The 13,902-nt window shown below is 38.7% G+C and overlaps 1 protein-coding gene across 6 annotated transcripts in view; it reads left to right on the forward strand.

Moving 5' to 3' along the window:
- NFATC1 (nuclear factor of activated T cells 1) overlaps positions 1-13,902 on the forward strand; it is a 218,595-nt gene that overhangs the window by 20,898 nt on the left and 183,795 nt on the right. The gene's annotated exons all lie outside the window — the stretch shown is intronic.

The raw sequence follows: 13,902 nt of genomic DNA on the forward strand, positions 1-13,902 counted from the left end.
TTTACCAAGGTAGATCTGCTTGCAAAAGATTTAATACAAGAAATAGATGTTTTTATAATACAATGTATTTTCAAATTTTTCCATGTTTCCCAGACACACCTAGTTTCCTTGCTTGAAGCATTCTTTATCACAGACAGTTGTGCTTTTTCTGTTTAGGAAGAAAAGTAGTAAGTGTGGCCATTGCTGGTACTTTTGGTTTGGGTATAGGCCAGAAGAAAATGTAATATTGGCATAAAAAGGTGCACCTGCAGCATATATAATGGGAATACTGAGTAATGCATGAAAAGCTATTGGCTACTATAGGCCAAAGTCCAAAACAAGTCATGGGTGCCATTGTGTCAGAATGCAGAAGTTCACAAAGTTTATATACAACATAAGAAATCATTTGACATAGATATTTCACCCAGGGCACCTATAATAATTGACTTTGTGTGCATTAAAGATTTCAATAATAAATAATATTTATTGAAAAATCTAAAACATAGATACACGTTATTTTTTTATATATATATATATAATCAAATTACCACTTATAATAGGAACCTCAAACATTTAACAAAATAATTTTTGATATAGTAATAACTCTTTATAAAGATAAATGCAAAACTTTATCTTTTAAAATATGAGTACAAACCTGTACATAAGTGCAGGTGTTAACTTAAATTGGGGCAGTGCCATAAATCCTAACAGTCCCAGCAGGTTTTGTGGAACATTCCTGAATTTGGGGTCTTGCCCTGAATCTTGGGAACATCAATGGTGCAGCAAGCACAGTGCAATCATGATGCAGTCAGGCTGCATAAATTCAATTTGTTAAGCACATAAGCAAAGATCATAGGAGCCCTTGGTGGGATTGCCAGTGCAATTAGCAGTTAGCTTGGCATTAATTCACTCCAGGCTTACATACCCCGTATTTTAAAAGACCTACGCCCTTTTGGTGTCCTTAGTGATAAAACGACATAACTGGCATTCACCTTTAGACCTGCCAGGCCCAAACCTTTCAGTGTTGTTAGATATGCTTTATGGACATTTGAGCCCCTCATTAGGGTGTGTCTGGGCACTCCCCTTGCACACACCTATAATCCATATACCATTTTAGATAAATTGCCTAAAATCAATAGCTTAAAAGAACACCATTAGAAGCAGCTACCTTGGTCTGTCAAGCATAATGTGAGCCAAATGGCATGCCTCATTTTATGTACTCAACTTAATCCCCAAAACACAAAAAACATTATTCATGTGGCTGCTTCTGGGATTGACCCTCAAGCACTGTAGGAGTCATGCTGGTGCACTTGAATCCTCCCAAACTCCATAGTTGTATTTTATAGATATTTGCTAAAGGGATAGATGTGTTATCTTGAAACTGTATTAAAATCAATGTAATCTATACGTATGTCAATTATTTGGTATGCATAATATATATTTTACATTTAAATCTTATTTAAAGGTGTGCTTTAAACCAACTTTTATCATTTTGATTAACCATATTACCTTATTTGTATTACATACCAATTTGGTTGAATTAATTATACTTGGTTTAATTTGCTGACATTATTGGCATCCCACATTCTCTATCATTCACTAGCACACAAGTAGTGGTAGGTTGCCTGCAATTTGATTTAATTCTCTTTAAAGTGGCACCAAGTCAAGTTGGTCATGATAGGTGCACTTTGTTTTTCAAGTCTGTTTTGTTGCAACAGCTATTCACACTGATTTGCAAAACAGGCTTTATTTAGAAGAGATTGAAAGTCTGTATATCGGTTAGCCAAGTTTTACATTCCATGCCTAGGATTTTACATTAACCTTCTTTGTGCCAGAATCCATTGTTCCCATCTTCGGTAAACACAAGGAAACATGTACTAGAGTACAATAAACTGCAAATAGTAAAAAACGTGCTCAAATTTACCTACTTAGATTTCTTAAAATGCTGAGAAGGAACTAATACTGGTTTGCACAGTTAAGTGAAATAGAGGAAATAGAGAGATTATCCCAGTGGAGTAGAATGTGTTTGTGATCACACCGACAGAGGGTTAAATAATTACTGGGGTCAAGGCTGTTTCGCTGTGGGAAGGAGTGTTGTGGAAGGGACTCCCTCCGCAGTGATACTGTTCTGTGCACCATGTGAGGATTACAATTTAAATCTGCTTTGCAGTCAAAATTATGGCAATTATTTTTAGAGTGCATGAATGTATGTGTGATATGAATGTGTGTGTGTATGCATGTTCAGCAAAAATGCACCTTTTAGTGTAATTAGTAAATAAAATAAATAAAATCTACATAACAGTTTAGGAATTATACTGTTATGCATTACTCTGCATTCCATTTGCAGTTTCTTATATTTTTAGTACATGATATATCAATATTATCACATGGTATCAGGAGTGCTTATGGCTCAGTGTTTCAGTATTTCTATGTGTGTATCTATGCTGAGAAGCTAAAAATATGCTTACCATTTCATATCAATCCATTTAAATTAACAGGACAGTCTAAGTACCAATATCACTTTATCTTAATGAAGTAGTTTGGAACATAGATGATGCCTCTCCAACCTTGCAAATGAATCGTGCAATTTCCACGCCTCTAGTGGCTGTCATTCAGACAGTCATTAGTGGCTTCGGACTAAAATACATTCAATAATCAAGTCTGACATCTGAAATCAGCTTGCAAATATGCTAGTTCTGGACACTGTGTGTACATTTGGTTTTTCTCTGTGAGAAGCATTGGATTCAATTATTCTTACAGAGAAGAAAACCATTATTGGTGTGTACGGCATCCACAATGCTTCTTTGATGACCATTGTGTGTTGGATTTCATGTATTTAAATGTAATTCCCAATTCAAAGCATCTATATAAATAAAGGATCAATAGGAATATGATTTTTATATGTATTAAGGCCTTTTGGCCTGTAATTGTGGGAGGGGCGTATGACTCACCTTCTACCTACTTAAGGGACACCCCTTACCTGGCTCCATACCGTCCGAGGTCAGCGCTGCATCCTGAATCCACTTCCGGTTCACGGACGGCGCCATCTTGCTTTCGGGGAAACTCGTTGGTGTTAGCTGTGTCCAGGAACTCCTTTCAGGTCTTTCCTCCCGGCCAGCCACGCACAAAAACCCGGTCTTCATTGTTGATTGAGTCCTCAGGTCTTCAAAAACGTAAGTCCGTCGCCCGGATCACTTCCCACGGCGTCACGATTTTTCACGGCCTTACTTTACGGCCGCACGCTTTACGGCCAAGTCACAGGCGAATTAACCCTCTGGTTTCCGGAAACCTATGTACCGTGTATGTAGCAATCGTATGCATCCTTATTCAGTATTCACAGTATGTTACCATGTTTCTATTTATCCTTATAAAATTTTCTGTACTTGGCAATTATCCTGGTAAATAAGTTTAATTTTAGTCTTTTATTAAGTACCTCTGTATATATATTTTCATCTTGATACTTCATCTATTTTATACATACACACACACACAAAGACTGTATTTTATATACATATGATGTTTAAAGCATATCCTCCCTATTCATGTGTTATAAATTATACTTAAGTGAGGGCTCAGGATATATTATTAAATTGGGATATATTAGTATAACATCCTGTTATACAACAGTTATGGTTAGCCTACATTACGGCTCCTTTTTCTGTCATGCTCGTACAACATACCACAAGCTCAAGGACACGGTCCTATTTTCTAAGAGTATAATGGAGATATGATGTTATTACAACCATGTACACTACGATTACATGGCACTAACTATTCAGGCCATTTCTTATCATACTCATACGAAATACCACGAGTATATAAGAACACGGTCCTACCTTCCACAGAGGGTTTCGGGTTGAATCACACGCTTGGTTCAACCTCTCATACGTCACAACATTTTCTGCATAGATTGTCATTTCACATAATTTCACATGGCATTTACAAACTCAGGCCTTTTCTTGACACACTCAGACGACGTAACACGAGTATTCAAGAACACGGCATATACGTCTCACAAGACTTTCGGTTTTGAATCACACGTTCTGGTTCATACATTCATACGTCACTTTACAGCAACATTTATGATTCTGCATATTGTCATTTTCACATTAAAAAGTCCCTTACATTCCCAGATCAGTTTAGTGACATGCATATCATCTGATCACCTTCCATATATACACATTACACGGCCAATCCCCTGCTGCCAGGTATCGGACTCAGCATAACGCTTGTCACCAAGCATGGGCAGTCATGTCACTATCCTACTCATAGACTTTTACACCTCCCACACATACTGCTAGAAGCCATAATCCCAGCCTATACAGATTACACAGGTCTCACGGGATCCATTCTCACTCTATCCCTTTTTAGGTTTATCCAGGTTTTCATACCTGTCGATTCTCAAAACTTTATACATACTACCAGGTACGTAAGCCTGCTCACGTTGTAGTTCACATACGTTTCATTCTTCTAGGCCATAGAGTACTGGCAAGTTAGGGGTATAGGCCCAAATAGGTATCTCCCTTCTACGATTCCTGCCACTACGACGGGTGGCCTCAATAACCCCTCGCGCCAACTCATAGACAGAGCCTCTCATAGCCACTTGGTAACTAGCAGGGCCTCACCTGTCACCAAAGAACAAGATTAATGGTTTCGCCTTACCCGGCATAATTAGCCTGCCAGTACATCCCCTAGGATTTTTCCAAAGTGTCTGGCGCATTCTCACAGTACGGGACAAGGTCCAACTGGAGCGAGATTGATACAGTCATTTTCTGCAGACACTTTGCAGGTCTGAGAACACCGGCCCGTGCATACTGCTCCTCCATGGCCATACTGCCAATTTTGTCCTACCACTGCAAACGAACCTACTACCTCACAGGGCACTGGTTCCGCTGGTTCAGCAGAGGAAACGCCCAAAGATAAACTGGGTCGTCCTATCAAGTTTTTGGGAAAATCCCAAATATGTAATAATTTCAATGTCTGTGCATGTAATTACAGTGGATGTAGGTTATTGCATATATGTTCAAACATGCTTTAGAGCACAGGCGAAAACTATGTGTCCAATTAAAATGTACCCTAAGCAATACTTAACGGATATAAAGGGAAATCTTCCCACAAACAAAGATTTATCATCGATCTGTCTGCACCTCACACCTCTGCCAATAATCACGCCATTACGGCTATCATGCAGGCAGGTGTCGGAGCACGGCTCAGCAAGACTGACATAACACATGCTTTCAAATTATTGCCTATCCACCGTACACTATGGCACCTGCATGGCATTAAGTGGGCCGGGCACTACTATTTTTTCTCATGTTTAACGTTTGGTTCAAAAGTAGTCCGGCCATTTTCGACGTATTCGCCGAAACACTATGCTGATTATTGTTAAATGTAGCCAGATGCCCTACAGTTATACACTACTGGATGATTTCTTACTGATCGAAGAGAATATTTCTCCACCCAGTAGCCTCATAGAAACCATCAGTCTTTTTAAACAGGTGGGCGTCCCAGTTTCCCCCACCAAAACCGAAGGACCAGATACAGTTATCACTTTCCTAGGAATCATACTAGACTCAGCCACAGCCAGCAAGCCAGCCTGCCACACACCAAGATAGAGAACATTCTTACCAACATCAACCTTTACTTACACCTCGGTACTTGCAACCGCAAGAATTACATCTCTACTTGGGTCACTAAATTTTGCCATGCGCATTATACCCCAAGGCCGGGCTTTCATCTCACGACTCCTAAACATGTTCCCACTGTTTAGCATGATGCACACAGGTTACCCCTGGATACCCAGGCCACGGCAGACCTACTTATGTGGAGAAACTTTTAACCACCTGGAATGGGAAAAGCATGTTCCCCCCTGAATTGTCTGACTCTTCACCTACCATCTGGTCAGATGCGGGTCTACCACAGGTTTCGCAGTAATTTACGGGAATGAATGGCTTTGGGGTAGTTGGCCTCCAGAGGTTCAGGACCTGGAGAGTTTTTCCAACTACTTCAGCTCTATTTGAGATATATCCCATTGTGGCAGCTGCCGTGACATGGGGGCATCTATGGGCAGGTTCGTCAGTACGTTGCTACTCAGACAACCAAGCAACGCACCACATCATAAACAAAGGTCGATCCAAATCACTGACCATTATGAGGTTCTTGAGGAAACTCACCTGGCTGGCCGCGTGTCACAATTTTTTCTTGTTTTGTGTGCATGTCCCAGGTGTATACAACACGGCTGCTGACCATTTGTCTCGTTTCAATTTACAGGCTTTTCGACAAATACTTCCGTCAGCTGCACGCACAGCCACGACCACTCCACCTTTCCACCAACTAGTCATGGACTAGACGCTATAATGCAACATAGCAGGACATTGTCACAATTAGCGCTATCCGCCAATACCCGGAAGACCTATGACAGGGCTTTCCTTCTATTCAAAAGATTTCTGTCATCACACAATATCGCACAACCTTTCATTATGACATCCTTGTTGGGTTTTGCTTCCTTTTTGCCACCTCAAACTCAAATTATCATACAACACAATCAAGCTATATCTAACAGGCATACAACATCACATGTTAACATTACAACCAATCAACACAAGTTTCATGTCCTCCTACCAGATCAAAAATATCCTTAGGGGTATTCAGAGATCCGAACCCCCACGTACTGCGCAAAGGCTACCCATAGACGTCAATATTTTCAAAGATCTATCCAAACTACTAGATTTAAAACCCTTTGCCAACAACACAAACCTTGTTATTAAAACCGCCATCTATATGGCTTTTTATGGGTTTTAAGACCAAGAGAATTTACCGCCATCTACACAACCCAGTCCACTCACATTCTGCTTCACTCACACTTAACAAAACACATGGATTACTATATCTTGCCTCTGCATCACTCCAAAACCAATCAACACGCACCTCCGGTAGAAGTTAGATACTATCCTACCCACAACGAGTGGTGCCCCGTCACATTACTGGACACATATACCCAGGTTTTACAAGCATCACCATCTCAACCACTTTTGTCTACAAGGTTCGGTACTCACTACCACCACCTTCATGACCCACGTCAGGTCATTACTTACACAACTAGGCCTAAAAGCAAATAACTATTCGGGCCACTCCTTCCGCTTAGGAGCAGCCACTACAGCGCTGGAAGTCCTCTGCATACTCTAGATACACACCTAACCCAGTACAAGAAGTTAGAAATGCCTTTCAAGATATGTCTGGTTAAAGTATGTATATTGCTCGTTTCGTAATAAATTTTGATTTTCTACTTTTGCCCTCTTTATTTACAGGTCTACCTCATCGTCGGTTCCGGCACACCACAACCGACTTGCTCTTGTAATACCATCCCACACCTAACAGTGTTTGTATCTTCTGTACTATCAGGAGCCCTTAACACAAGTATTAAGGCCTTTTGGCCTGTAATTGTGGGAGGGGCGTATGACTCACCTTCTACCTACTTAAGGGACACCCCTTACCTGGCTCCATACCGTCCGAGGTCAGCGCTGCATCACCCTCCCACCCACTCCTCTTTATCAACTCCTTTTTCTTACATTTCTTCTTGGTGGGCCCTCTTTATTTACAGGTCTACCTCATCGTCGGTTCCGGCACACCACAACCGACTTGCTCTTGTAATACCATCCCACACCTAACAGTGTTTGTATCTTCTGTACTATCAGGAGCCCTTAACACAAATATATATATATATATATATATATATATATATATATATATAACATTTTTCTTTTTTTTATTGTTGTTTTTTGGTTAAAGGGACACTATAGTTACCAGAACAACTACAGTTACGCCAGTGTTTAAATTGCTGCCTAGAGACACCTCCAGTGGCAGTCACTCTGATGGCTACTAGAGGTGCTTTCTGGATCATTGTGCAGCACTGACGTTCAGCGTCGGGCCACTAGAGGTGCTTCCTGGATCGTTGTGCAGCAGTGACGTTCAGCGTCGCTATGAGGAGATGCTAATTGGTCATGGTGGCATTTGGCTCCACTCCCACCCCACTTCCTTGACTGAGATCATCACAATTGACGATCTCAGACAATCCAATGCTTTCCTATAGGTTGTCAATTGTGATGATCTTATCCAAGGTGGCAGATCGGGGCAGAGCCAGCCCCGGTGGACCAGTGCCACGCTGGAATAAAGGCAAGTTTTAAAGCTTTTTAAGAGGGGCAAGGGAGGGACGGCCAACTAACTAGTGTATTTAACATTATAGGGTCAGGAATAACAAATTTGTATTCCTGACCCTACAGTGTTTCTTTAAGAGTAAGTGTAATAGTTGATAAACAAGTGGGAGACATATTTATTTTGAGAAAGTGAAGAGGCAGATAAGCATTTAAGTTCCCTAAAGATATTTTATTTTATCAGTTTATCATGAATATGCACAGTCAAACTATAACCACAATGTCTGATTTCTCATTAACAACTGGCTTATTTGTGGACAGACTCTTTGATGCACGGTACATTTACAAAGTATTTTCTGCTCACACAAAGATACATGTAAAAAACGTTATTTTTACTGAAACAAAAATAATATACATAAATAACTTGGATTGTGCACTAACAGTAGTTGCTCATGGACAAATCTGTACGAAAGCGAATAACATTAGGTACTGTAGCGCATTTCCTCACTGCTGGTAGATATGAGAACTGTGGATCAGTATACAGCAACAGGAGTGAAGAGCCGCCAGCAAGGACGACCAAAATGTATTGCAAAATGAAACCAAGTCAGTGTATGCACAGGGTTGAGATTGAGAAGAAAATAGCTAATTTTACTAAATTACCCTGGAGTGTCAGTTTACATATTATATATATATATTTATAATATGTATTTTTTCTTAAAATGTCTGCCTTTTATACAGTGCTATGGGGCCATGTTCGGGCCATCTACATAAACACATATAGTATTATCTATCAGTTTGTATGGTAGATCTTTATGTTTTCTTTTATTATTTGTGTATACCCAGGACATACTTGAAAACAAGAGTAATCTCAATGTATCTTTCCTGGTAAAATATTTTATAAATAAAATACATTTGTGACAGTAATAATAATTATAAGTCACCTCTGAATGTCCCTTGTTTGGTGAAAATCCTGATGGTGCATACCGCAGGAAAAGGCAACCTTCGGCACTCCAGATATTTTGGACTACACCTTCCATGATGCTTTGCTAGCATTATGACTGTAAGAGCATTGTGGGAGATGTAGTACACAACATCGGGAGTGCCGAAGGTTGCCTGTCACCGGTAGAGACAAAGTAATGTCTGATTTTTCTGATCTAAAACTCTACAGTTATTGTTGGATGTTTTATGCATAAATCTATGAACAGCAGTGATTCAAAAGATGTATAATTCAGTCATGTATCTTTACTCATGTTTTTTCATGAATAAAACTACTCACAACAATTGTGCATATTCAAAGCTCACAATGGGGTGTTCCTATAGACAATCACTACAACTATAATAAATAGGCTAAAACCAAACGAGAATAGAGAGTTTCTTTGACTATGGCATATGCCAAGAGTAAGAAAAAAATATTTTCAGGTGTACCAGTTTACCATGGGTTTTAGAAAACGAGAATAGTTTATATTTAGCATGAATACTTTGCTCCACGGACCATTGTCTGTACAGCAAAACAAATGTTGGAGTGGAACTGTTAATTGTACACTGCTAAACATACTGCTCCCCACACTGTTTTTATATATATATATATATATATATATATATACACACACACACACACACACTGTTACTCATATTGCTGCCCATACTTTTAAACAAACATACTGCTACCCACACTATAAACACACACTACTACCCACATTGCTGTACATACTAATACTACCCACACTGTTACACACACACACACACACACACACAAACACACACACATAGTACTGCACATGATACCACCCACATTGTTATACACACACACACACACACACTACTGCACATGTTACTACCCACACTGTTACACACACAAATAGCTACACACAATGCTACACATGCTACTACCCACACTGTTAAACAACACACTTCTGCACACACACACATATACAGTTATATATACACTAATTCTGTTCATAGAAAGGGTTAAATTTGTCACATAACTCTTCTGGCAGCTATGCATGACCCTGCAGCCTGTGCAAGGCATGGTCCCAAGTGATAAGGATTGCTGTGTGGCAGAGTAAGAAAACTTACACGTGAAGGAGAGAAGAGGCTCAAAAATAGATTTGTAACGCAATATTTATTTTCAATTTATGAGTTTTTTTTGCAACAAGAATAGCATATTTATATCCGATTTTGGTAGGATAGACATTTTACATAGGTTTACATGAAGTACGGCATATTTTCATGCATTATTTTTACAATGTTTTTAGTCACGATTTTTGATAAAGAGTTGTTATAGAGATAGTAAAGGCAGATGAAGTATGAGTAACATACGAAACACATAAATACACTAGATTCTTCAGTCAAAATTAAGATTTGTTCTGGTGAGTAGAATCATTACCTTCATGCTTTTTGCTGTAAACGCTGTCTTTTCAGAAAAAATGCAGTGTTTACATCACAGCCTAGTGATAACTTCACTGGCCACTCCTGTTAGAGATCCTTCCTGGGTCATGGCTGCCTAAAATGCATCCAAACATTCAGTGTCTCCTCCCTCTGCATGCAGACACTGAACTTTCCTCATAGAGATTCATTGATTCAATTCATCTCTATGAGGAGATGCTGATTGGCCAGGGCTGTGTTTGAATCATGCTGGCTCTGCCCCTCATCTGCCTCCTTGTCAGTCTCAGCCAATCCTATGGGGAAGCATTGTGATTGGATCAGGCTACCACTTCTGATGATGTCAGCAGACTGCTTGTTTTTTTTAGGCAAACAGCATGCAGATCTACAGCTTCTGGCTTGAATACAGTAAGATTTTTCTATATTTATGGAGGCATGAGGGACCCAGGGGGGCTAGATGGTGGTGTTAACACTATAGGTTGAGGAATACATGTTTGTGTTCCTGACCCTATAGTGATCCTTTAATTTAATTAATTAAAGCCACATTCCAAGAATCCAAACGTAATGTATCACATTTTGACACGTTGATTTAACCAATGAAGAAAATTAAACTTTGCTGGCTTAACGAATCACCTTCTAACTGTGTGGTGCTGTTTTCACAGTTCTTGTATAACTTTGATACATATCAAAAATACAAGTGCTAATTATTAGAGCATTATTATTTCTCAGTTAGATCATTTTGATCAGTCTGGAGTTTTTTTTGTTTTTTTTTATGCAACATTACAAATACCTCAGGTTGTATAAGTGTTGTAGTCCAAGAAAAACAGGAGGCAAGGCTCAAAATAAGTCTGTCTCTATATAGTTACCAAAGTTCCAGCATTAACCACCCACAGTGTCATGTAACATCTGCGTTTTTACACACACACACACACACACACACACACAGAAATAATTATATGTAGAACTAGTGTATATGTTTAGTTGTTATTAAAATAATAAAATGTATAGACACGTAGACACAATGATCAACAAATTTAAAACAAATTAGAAGTGAATTCAACATTTTTTTTCTGCATTCCACAACTGGGCTTCAGTGAGTCACTCAAAGATTGCATGTGGGTATATATCGTGTGATCGTTACGTTACATATTTCCTTCATACACTTATGCATCTATCAAACTTTTATATTAGATTCAGACTTCATAGATTCAAATTGCTGTGGTGTTCTGCTGTAGCATTACTGTGCCTGTATTTAGTAGCTGTAGGAGATGTATTGATTATACTGTAAAACAGAGGTAATTAGCTCCACAGGACCCCAAAGTGCACTGCTTGCAGGCAGTCCTCATAAAAGAAAAATATATTCTAAACATTAAAATGTACTACTTTTTGTTTCACGATTTCAAAGCCATTTACTGCTGTTATTATCAGTGATTGCACACTGCAAATGGGACGTCTCTGTACGAATGAAGCTTAAGCTTCTGTCTGTAAATCTTATGCAAACATTGGTGTAATGGTAAATATTTCTATATGAGATAGTGGATCCAGCTATTAGCAGTACAAAAAACACAATTGACTTTACCCATTCCGAACAAGGGGACTTTGAGTTCCTTGAAACTAGAGCTCTAAACACCCTCTCTGAGGTCTGGATGTGCGCTTTTTCCCTGTTGTGCTAACTCTGAGCTGACAAAATAAGTGCATATATTTTTGCAGTGGGACGCATTCCATTGAAACACAAGTTGTGACTAGTTTGTAAGAGTAAAAAAAAAAAAAAAAAAAACACACGTATGTCCGTATTAGTTTAGACTAATATACTGCAGATGTAATCTTATAATATGTTCAGCCTTCCTGCACTGGAATACCAGATATTACATTTGTGGTAACTGGAAAAGGCATTTTGAGCCCCACTATCTTCAGTAATTATCTTGTATACTCATAAAAGTGCATACTGCATATATGCTTTTGGGATTTAATTTAATCTTGTAATTTACGGTTGTGTATTATTTACTGGAAAAAAATAGCAGGCTGCCAATTAAAAATTAAAAACATAAATAATTCTAGGGACCATTACTAAACCAGGAAGCACCCAGAGGGCTGCACAGGGGCTGCAAAAAGTGACCTCTCTATTTCCACACCCCATGTGTTACTCCATAGGTTATTGATAACTGCTGCTACCCTCGCAGGTCTTGCCCCCTTTCCATGTCCTGGTCGGGTGATTAATGAATGGGCCAGAAGTAACAAATCCCCATACAACTCTCTCACCTCTGTTGTACTATGACAATCCCCCTTGCGTTAGAGTGCCCATACTGAGAGACAATAACATTTAGGCATGATCTTGATAAACTTTGGGGTTTGGGTTTATAATAATAAGCATCATCAAGTGCATTCCAATGTTGTTCAATGAGCAGACATTATATGCAAGTAGTGTAACATTTTAAAATTTTATAGATTGTAAGCTAACATAAGCAGGGCCTTCTTCACCTCGTCTCTGTTATATTCCGTATGTTAATTATTTGTCAAATATCACCATTTTATAATTGTGAAGTGCTGTGGAATATGTTAGCGCTATATAAATGCTGATATAAATTTTTTTAAAGTGTGCCTGTCGGTGAAAACTACATAGCTGTTGAAAACTATGTAAGAATTGCTGTTTCCTCCTTCATTCTTTAGTACGTCATCCCCAGTTTTCTATCATGCAGCTTCAAGGTAAGCATTGTGGGATGTAACAGCAAGTATTTGAGGCTGTCAAAAATGAACGAATCCATTAGGATGGCCATATTGTAGGAGGCCGAAGGAAACCTTTCTAATTCTACTGTATACAAGCAACATTTATAGGTTATTCTTTATGTCTACCTGGAGCTGAGTTGTCATTTTCGCATTTTGTTAATGACAGATTCATTTTACCCCTACTGAAACAAATTATGTACAGAAGTTTGATCACTTAGAAGATGCTAGATTATTTTAATGTAAATTTTTTTATTTCCTTATTAATTTAATATATCTGGTCTTTGCAAACCAAGCTTATCAAAACTAAGCTTTAACTTCTGTATGGTACAATGCATTGGAAATAATGTCATAAGAAACAGAATTTCAAAGCACAGCATAGGATACCAATCTAGGTGCATGTCAAAGAATGTACTCTCTCTATTTGAAGGTACGAGAATGAATATACAAACATTTAAAACCTATTCCATACAATGCCACCAGGAGTTAGAAATAAACTATTACCGTAATCACTTTATATAGCTACATTGCTGGTAGTGTGCTGTATAGTCAATGATGTCTAATATATGAATAATCTGACAACTTTTAAATCTCCATACATTCAATTTCCATTCTAAAATAGCTTTAAGAGGTTTGTTTCAATTTTGAAGGTGAATCAAAGGGCCAAAAT

The sequence above is a fragment of the Pelobates fuscus genome, chromosome 4 (genome assembly GCF_036172605.1).
Source record: "Pelobates fuscus isolate aPelFus1 chromosome 4, aPelFus1.pri, whole genome shotgun sequence".
Taxonomy (NCBI): Eukaryota; Metazoa; Chordata; class Amphibia; order Anura; family Pelobatidae; genus Pelobates; species Pelobates fuscus.